General features: G+C 42.9%; 1 long non-coding RNA gene across 1 annotated transcript; it reads left to right on the forward strand.

The window, feature by feature from the left end:
• The first annotated feature begins 1,812 nt into the window (after positions 1 to 1,812).
• LOC116464906 (uncharacterized) lies at positions 1,813 to 8,875 on the forward strand. The gene is made up of 3 exons (XR_004247051.2): positions 1,813 to 2,924; positions 3,332 to 3,419; positions 8,601 to 8,875. It is a non-coding gene; the product is annotated as an uncharacterized LOC116464906 (long non-coding RNA).
• The last annotated feature ends 119 nt before the right edge of the window (positions 8,876 to 8,994 follow it).

The following is an 8,994-nucleotide window of genomic DNA, read 5'->3' on the forward strand; positions in this document are numbered from 1 at the left end:
TGTGATCACAGCATTGCACTCCAGCCTGGGGAACAGTGAGACTTTATTTCTGAAAGAAAAAGAAGAGAGAGAGAGAGGAGAGAGAGAGAGAAGAGGAGAGGAGAGGGAGAGAGAGAGGAGAGGAGAGAGAGAAAGAGAAAAGAAAGAAAAAGATAAAAAGAAAGAAAGAAAGGAAAGAAAGAAGAAAGAGGAAAGAAAGAAAGAAAGAAAAAAAGAAAAAAAAAAAAAAAAAAAAAAAAAAAAAAAAAATGAATGGTCCTGGCCTCAGACAGGATGTGTTCCCTTCACACATCTGGCTGTTTTTTTTTATTCCAGGCTGATGGTCGGGGGGTTCAAGCAGTTCTTCTGCCTCAGCCTCCCGAGTAGCTGGGATTGCAGGCACCCGCCACCACGCCCGGCTAATTTTAGTATTTTTAGTAGAGACGGGGTTTCACCATGTTGGCCAGGGTGGTCTCGAACTCCTGATCTCAGGTGATCCACCCGCATCCCAAAGTGCTGGGATTACAGGCGTAAGACACCGCGCCTGGCCTGGGCCTCACTTTCCACAGCTGTAAAATTAGGACAGCGCCTGTGTGTACAGGGAAACTCGAAGATTAGATGCAATCGGTGTAGAGAGTGCTTGGCCTGCGCTCCCTAGATTCTACCTGGCCCAGCAGGACCCTACCATGAGGCACAAATAACATAGAGGGCCTCCCTCTTGCCCCCAGGCCAGGATGAAAGGATTAAGGACCCAGGCCAGGAAATCGTCCGGTTTATTCTTGAGCACAGGCCCCAGCCTGCCTTTCCTTTGTACAAACAACCCCCTCCTTGTTCATCCAGAGGAGAAAATGGGCCCATAGTTACTGCACTGAGGGATCACTGTTGCCAGGCAGGCAGGCAGGCGGGCGCCATCCTGAAGGCCATGGGTGGCCTCTGACCTTTCTGGTCTGAAACAGGCTGTGCCTCTCCACGGTTCCTGGCGTGACAGTTCCCTGAGTGAGGAGGTAGGGGAATGGCTGCCGACCAGGCCAGGGTGACAGGCTGGCCCAGAAAGGCACAGGAGTTTTCTCCTTTCCCTGGTTTGACAACAAGCAAAGCACCCTGAATGTCTTGGGCTAAGAAGGACAGCGCAGAAACAAGTTCAAAAACAGATTATTTAGGGCGTATAAAAAGGAGACAGTTGCATGCTACAAAAGCTAGGCTAGGGCCAGGCACGGTGGCTTACTCCTATAATTGCAGCACTTTCGAAGGCCGAGGCAGGTGAATCACCTAAGGTCAGGAGTTTGAGACCAGCCTGGTAATCCCAGCTACTCTGAAGGATGAGACAGGAGAATGGCTTGAACCTGGGAGGTGGAGGTTGCAGTGAGCCAAGATCATGCCACTGTACTCCAGCCTGGGCAACAGAGCCAGACTCCATCTCAAAAAAAAAAAAGCTAGGCTGGCTCTAGGGGGCCTCATCACGTCAGCAGATGTACCAGGGGTCCCCTGGCTCCCTTTAGGAGCCCTCAGACCCATCCTGTTCTTCCTGGGGTGTGTCAGGCACTGGTGACAAACAGAGAACAAGACGGACAAAAATTCCTGCCCTCATAGAGCTTACACTCTGATGGTAACAAGTTAAGAAAATAAAATGAAGCTGGGTGTGGTGTGGTGGCTGATGCCTATAATCCCAGCACTTTGGGAGTTGAAGGCCAGGAAGATTGCTTGAGCCTGGGCAATATAGCGAAACCCTGTTTCTACTAAAATTTAAAAAATTAGCCAGGTGTGGTACCTGTAATCCCAGCTGCTCAGGAGGCTGAGGCAGGAGAATCGCTTGAACCCAGAAGGTGGAGGTTGCAGTTAGCCAAGATCGCACCACTGCCCTCCAGCCTGGGCAACAGAGTGGGACTCTGTCTCAAAAAACAAACAAACAAACAAACAAAAACAGACCAACAGAAACTCACACCCTGGCTAAAGAGGGTGCCCTGAACTCCAGGCAAGCTTGGCCAAGTCTTGCCAGAAATCCAGATCTTTGTGTTTGCATTGCCAGGTTTTTAGCAAGGGTGACTGATTCAAAGCTTAAAAACAAACAAGAACACTTCTGTCTGAGTTAAACGTCTGCATCTGGCCTGTGGGCCTGTTTGAAAACTTTTTGACTGTTCAGCCTGTTCCGATGCTTAGACAGGACTTTGGCTCTGCTGTGGGGTCCCCCTGCAGGGCGCTGGTGACTCCCAAGGACACTGACAGTACTGGATTGCTGTCTCCATTCTGTAATCTGCATTCCGGGCTCACACTGTGGTCCCAAACACCGCAGGCTGGAGGTGGTCCCTGTCCACTTCTTCCCCAGTGCTGTTGGCAAGGGGTGGACCAGGCCCACCGGGGGGTGGGTGGCCGGGGTCACTGGCCGGCAGGGCCCCAGGCGCTCAGCCCATATCACCTTTGATGATGAAGGCCGAATGTTAACTTGGATGGAAAGTCATCCAAACAGCGATATTGTCTCTGGCCCTAGTACTTTCAAAACCTCACAGAATATTAATTTAGCAGTATTTAGGATAGGGTTTGAGCTCTGAAGACCTACAGTGTGGTTATTTGTTCATATGGCTGTTTTCCATACTAGACCATGAGCTCCATGAGGGCAGGGTCTACAGTTTCATCTTTCTGTCCTAGGCACTCAGTTCAGTGCCCGATACATAGTAATAGAGGCACAAATGTTTCAAGAGTTGAGGAATTTTCAACTCTTACTGAACGAATAGGAAGATATAAAGGCTTCTCAGAGAAGGTATTATTTAAGCTGATTTTTTTGTGTGTTTTTTTGTTTTTTTGAGATAAAGTCTCACTCTGTTGCCAAAGATGGAGTGCAATGGCGTGATCTCAGCTCACTGCAACCTCTGCTTCCCAGGTTCAAGTGATTCTTCTACCTCAGTCCTATGAGCCACCATGCCTGGCCTATGTAAGCCGATTCTTTAAGGGTGAGTAGAAATTTTTTCCAGGTGAATAAAACCTTGAGATATTATTCCAAGCAGAGACCAGTAGGTGCAAAGACACAGGAATATAGAGATGTTGAAGTTTACCAAACACTGCTAGATTAAAAAAACAAAAAGGAAACTATCAAAATCAAAAATTAAAATTAAAAATCACCTAAAATAAAAACTATGAATGGGCTTGGCCAGAGGTCACATCGCAATTGAGTTAACTATGACCGTAGACACTCAGTAATGGATGGACGTTTTAGGGAAAAAACATAACATTCTCAGGTTGTTGGCAGAGAATCTGGAACAGTTTACAAATGCAGGCATTGAATTCTGGGAATAATAACACTGTAGTGAATCAGTCCTTCTCTGTGTATGAAGCATGTGTGTATCGCACACTTCTCCAGGTGCTGAAAACCACATTCTTCTGGAGGAGCTCATGAGGAATCAAGGGAGACGGATGGGTGAGCAGCTGATTATCATGTGACAAGTGAGGTAATAGAGATATGACTGAGATGCTATCTAAACAGAAATAAAGGAATTATTCGTAATGTATGGAGTGCTGGGGAAAGATTTCTCAAATGAAGCCGGCCAGGCGTGATGGCTCCCACTTGTAATACTGGCACTTTGGGAGGTGGACGTGGGACAGGAGGATCTAGGAGTTCAAGACCAGCCTGGTCAACAGAGCAAGACCCTGCCTATCTCTCTATTTGAAAAAAAATAGATAAATTTTTTAAATGAAGTGATATTTGAGCACTCTGGAGCACCATACAAATACAGGACAGACCGAAGGAATGTATCCAGCTGAATTTGAGTTAACATTTTTTGAAATTTTATATTGCAAAAGTAGTACATATTCACTGTTTTGAAACTAGAAAGAATTGATAGGCAAGGAGGGCTGTCTACAAAGCACTCCATAGATCCACCATACTGAGACAATGCTTAATGCTTTGATGGATTTATTGTATACTTTGTATGCATATGCATGTATTATATACATACATGTGCATGGTTAAATAGAAATGGTTCTCCTTGGTGTTCTGTTTATCCATTTATTGTTATGAAGTAAATCCCCAAAGAGCACATTTGCTTTGCCCAAGGGAGTCTTTTGCTACATACTGCTGTACATAATGAAAACTAAACAAGGGGCTAACTATTCAGCCTTGTGACCTCGTGGTGATTCAAATCGAGGCTTTGTCAAAGGCAGATTAAGAAATGAACTTGGTGTGTGGGTGGTTATGCTTGGCATTATTGTTTGTAATAGTATGATAGGGATGACTTCAGTGTCCACCAACAGGGAACTGGTTAAGTAAATGGTGGTACATCCAAACGATGAATACTGTGCGGTTGTAAAGAAGAATGAGAAAGACCTCTGTGCTCACTTAGAAGAACGCACATATATTGTGTGTGTGTGTTTTAAAAGGAACAAGGAATGGTATAGTATGCATGGTATGCTACTTTTTATGTTGAGAGAGAAGAGTAGAATAAGAATATACACGTGTATTTGCAAAGATAAATTCTGAAATGATCTATAAGAAACCAATTAAAAGTGTTTGGCTGTGGAAGGAGAATAAGACTGTGAATGGGATTTGGCCACATACTTGTATAGGTAGTTATATTTAAAAATTTTCTGAACTATGTATTTGTACACACGACCCTTTTAAAAATAAGTGAATGAAGGAATGAAGTAGGATTATGAGAAAGAGATAAGAACAAATGATCTAAGGGGCTGCCCATCATTTTAGTACCCAGTGAATATTAATACATAACAATAGCAGCAAAAATTGGAAGAGTAGCCCCAGGAGGGTAGGGAGTCAGCCTTTCCTTTGTCTTTTCCTCAGTTTCATATATTAAACAAAATAATCTGAGAACAATGAAACGACCTGAAACAAAAATGTCTCCAGATCTCTTAAAAAGAAGTTGGGGCAGGTTTCTGTAGTGCACCTCCCCAAAATGGGCTGATTTACCTCAAGAGGCAGGGATTCTAGCCTACATGGGATACATACAGGAGAAAAAAAATCAGAAAAAGAAAAGAGATTTAAATATAAATAAATGAAAATAACAATTCTCCCTGATTATAAAGGAAATCATTCTTTTTGTAATAATTTGGATGACAAATATTAAGAAAAATCTTTAATTTGCCACTCAAAACATTCTGGTTTGTTGCTTTTTATATGTTTTTATGCATATAAACCTTTTAAAAAGTAGAATTGTAATATGTAGTCTTTTTTCACTTACTATATTTTGGGCATATTTCTGTGGCAGTAAATATATCCTGGCATCATCATTTTTAATAGCTGGATGTATATTAAGTTAATCACTACCACCCCAGAGGTGAATTTTCTTATACATACATTTTAATGGGCTCGAGCAAACATTTTTGGACTGAATTCATAGAAGTAGAATTTCCGGAGGAAAATAATTTTTAGGGTTTTTAATAGAAATGTTCAACTTATTCTCCAGGAAAAGTGACTCAGGTTATACTCCCACCAACAAGGACAGAGCTCCGGGTTCCCCTTTCCATTTGTCATCTTTGCTGCCTTTATACAGAAAATCCCATTGTTTTCATGACATTGCTTTGATTTCTTGTGCTTTTGAATCTTTTTATATGCCATTGGCCATTTTTATTCTTGTGAGAAGTGCCAGTTTCTCCATTGCCCATTTTCAGTTGAAAATCTTTTTTTTTTTCTCAGTAATTTTAAAGATTTCTTTATAGGCTAAAGATACAAACCTTTTATCTGTCATTGAGGTTAAAAAAACTTTCTCCCAGTAAGTAATTTGTCACTTCATTTTTTCTTCCTTCTTTTCTTTTCTTTTTCCTTTCTTTTCCTTTCCCTTTCTTTTTCTTTTTCTTTCTTTTCCTTGTTTCTTTCTTTCTTCTTCTTCTACCTTCCTTCCTTGCTTTCATTTTCTTTCTTGGTTTCCGTTCTTACTTTCTTTTCTTTTCCCTCCCTCCCTCTCTCTTTCTCTTTCTTTCTTTCTTCTTTCTTTCCTCTTTCTTTTTCTCTTTTTCTTTCTTTCTCTCTTTCTTTCCCTCTCTCTCTTTCTTCCTTTCCTTTCTCTTTCTTTGTTCCCTCCCTCCCTCCTTCCTTCCTTTCTTCCTTTTTTTACTTTCTTTCCTTCACTAGCCAAGCTCCAAAGTCACATTTCACTTAATTTTTATCCTGCCAAATTTGAAAGCCTTTTAACTTAGTGATTTTAGTGTAAACAGGAGCAAGAGAAAATGTAATTATCTAAGTCTCACTCTGTCACCCAGGCTGGAGTGCAGTGCCATAATCATAGCTACTGCAGCCTTGAACTCCTGGCCTCAAGCAATTTTCCCACCTCAGCCTGCCAAGTAGCTAGGACTACAGCTGTGTGCCACCACACCCAGCTAATTTTTAAAAATGTTTGTGGAGATGTGAATTCGCTCTGCTGCCCAGGCTAGTCTTGAACTCCTGACTTCAAGTAATCCTCCCACCTTGGCTTGCCAAAGTGCTGGGATTATAGGCGTGGGCTATTGCTCCTGGCTGAGAGTTTAGTTTTGTTTGCTGGTGGTGTTCTTGGTATCTTCTCATATTTGAGGCTTTGGGCTAGTGCTGAAGTATTACACTCACCATCCGAGGTTTACAGGACTTTTGGTTTAATATTGAACAGATGGAACTGTTCAGTTCTGCATCTTTGCAGGTAAACAGAATGTGCCTACCAGGCATCTGCTTTATATCCATTGAAAGCAAGGAATAATACAGTAAAACTTTGCCTGGCTAGAGGCTTTGAAAGAATGGCATATTCTGGTTTAATTCTATGAACTTGGAAGTATGAAGGTGGAAAAATAATTCAAAACTTAAACTTCCTGTTGAATGCAATTTGAAAATATAGCCAATGATTCCACTTTTCTTCTCTAGTAAGGTTGGACATTCTGATTTACTTGGTGTTTTATTATAGAACTGCTAGTATGCCTGAATCTTACATTGTGAAGATACTTTTATAAAACTTGAGATGTAAGAGGATGTAAATGGTTTTGTAGGACATCAGGCTGGATGAGAACGGACACTTGTAAACATACTTTTTAGACTAAATCTCTGATTGCCACTTGTTTTCTTATTGAACTCATAAAAATAAAACACATCGGATGGAGGGTGGGAGTAGGAAGGAGATTTATGTCTTTTAATTGCATGTCATTGTTTCCTAACAAGGCAGAACATATGGTAACCCTGGCTTTGGACCTACAGAAGGAAACACATTTTACTACCTGCTGTATGTCAAAGGTTCTCGAACACCTGGAGGGATTACTGCAGCACAGATTGCTGAACCCTAATCTAGAGTTTCTGATTCAGCAGGTCCAGGGTGGGGCCTGAGAATTCGCACTTATAAAAAGGTCTCAGGTGCTGCTGGTGCTGCTAGTCCATAGACTACATTTTGAGAACCACTCTTGTCTATTAACTGTAGATTGTAGAACTCTAGAAAAAAGCTTAGTTTGGTCTGGGATAAGAACCACACAGGTTATGGAGAAAATCATGAAAGATTCAACCCTTGGTCCCAGCCTAGGGTTGGATTTCAGGTAACAAGCAATACACAGTGACATAACACAATTCTTGGTTTTCATGATTGCAAGTCATAGCCAGGTATCAAGTGAGAAATTCAGTTTCATTTGCAAGGCTCAGAGAGGCCAGGCGATTCTAGAAAAATGGGCCTTGTATTTGTTTTAAACCAGTAAAGAGCTTTAAGTGCTTATTAAATTGAAAGCTTTGTGTTCTTACTATTTTGTATTTTATTTTATTTTATTTCTTTTGAGATGGAGTCTTGCTCTGTCGCCCAGGCTGGAGTGCAGTGGTGTGAGCTTGGCTCACTGCAACCTCCGTCTCCTGGGTTCAAGTGATTCTCCTGCCTCAGCCTCCCAAATAGCTGGGATTACAGGCACCCACCACCACGCCTGGCTAGCTTTTGTATTTTTAGTAGAGACAGGGTTTCTTCACGTTGGCCAGGCTGGTCTCAAACTCCTGACCTCAGGCAATCCGCCCACCTCGGCCTTCCAAAGTGATGGCATTACAGGCATGAGCCACCGCACCCGGCCCAAAAGCTTTGTGTTTTTAAAGATATTAGACATGTTTCTTGTTTTTAAAAGAAATCTTAACAATAATGTAGGAGAATAAGACAAACATTTTTCCAAAAGAGAGAAATCATTGTGCTTATTTTGTCCTATTGGGATGTTGGATACTATAGTCAGCTTCATTAATCATCAAGCATGCTATGGATTCTCCATTTATATAGGATCTATATCTAAGTTAAGGTAATACTGGTAATTCTTGTGCTCCATTTGAAGATGAAAAATATAGGCCAAAATCACAGACTTTGCATAGAAGCTGGATAATGAAGACAGCTCTGGAGGAACACATAGATATACACACACACGGACACACATATATCTAAAGTATACACACATATATTTTTTAAAGTTTACTTTTTACAGTTTTAAAGCTTTAAAAGCAAAAGCCAGCCCCTCCCCTCTCCCAGAGTGGGTGGCCCCTCCCCTCTCTCTGAGTGGGCGGGGTCAGCGGTTGCATGGGCTGCTTTCCTTATGATGCCACAGGTCCCTCTGGACATGCTGCTGCCTGGCCACGCCTCCTTTCCCTTTCATCTTTCTCACTGACCAATGGGCTTGGAGCATTAAGGCCACGCCCCTATTCTGCATTCTAGTGTGGCCCTGGTTACGCCTGTTGTGGCTCAGTCGCACAGCTGCCTGGTAGGTGACTGGAGGCATTCAGCAGTGCTCACTGGGATTTCGCTGAGGTGGCCCCAACCCCGCCTCCCTCCACATCCCGTGATGTCAGAAAAAATACAACAGGGGAAATTGGCCGCAGCCAAGAAAAAGGTAAAACACACCAGGTCATGGCCCCCAATCCAGCCACAGACGCCCTCTGATGACAAGACCGGTGCCAGAGTCCATACCAGTCCTGAGGCATACCAGACTGGGCCCCCCCAACCCCAGCGCCTCTGGGCTCCCCCGACCAAAAGTCTTGTCAGTCAGCCCCACCCCTTCAGCAAGGAGCCCAGTCCCTGCCCTTGCCAGTCACCCCAGGGTGACTTTGGG

The sequence above is a fragment of the Hylobates moloch genome, unplaced genomic scaffold (genome assembly GCF_009828535.3).
Source record: "Hylobates moloch isolate HMO894 unplaced genomic scaffold, HMol_V3 SCAFFOLD_2133, whole genome shotgun sequence".
Lineage (NCBI taxonomy): Eukaryota > Metazoa > Chordata > Mammalia > Primates > Hylobatidae > Hylobates > Hylobates moloch.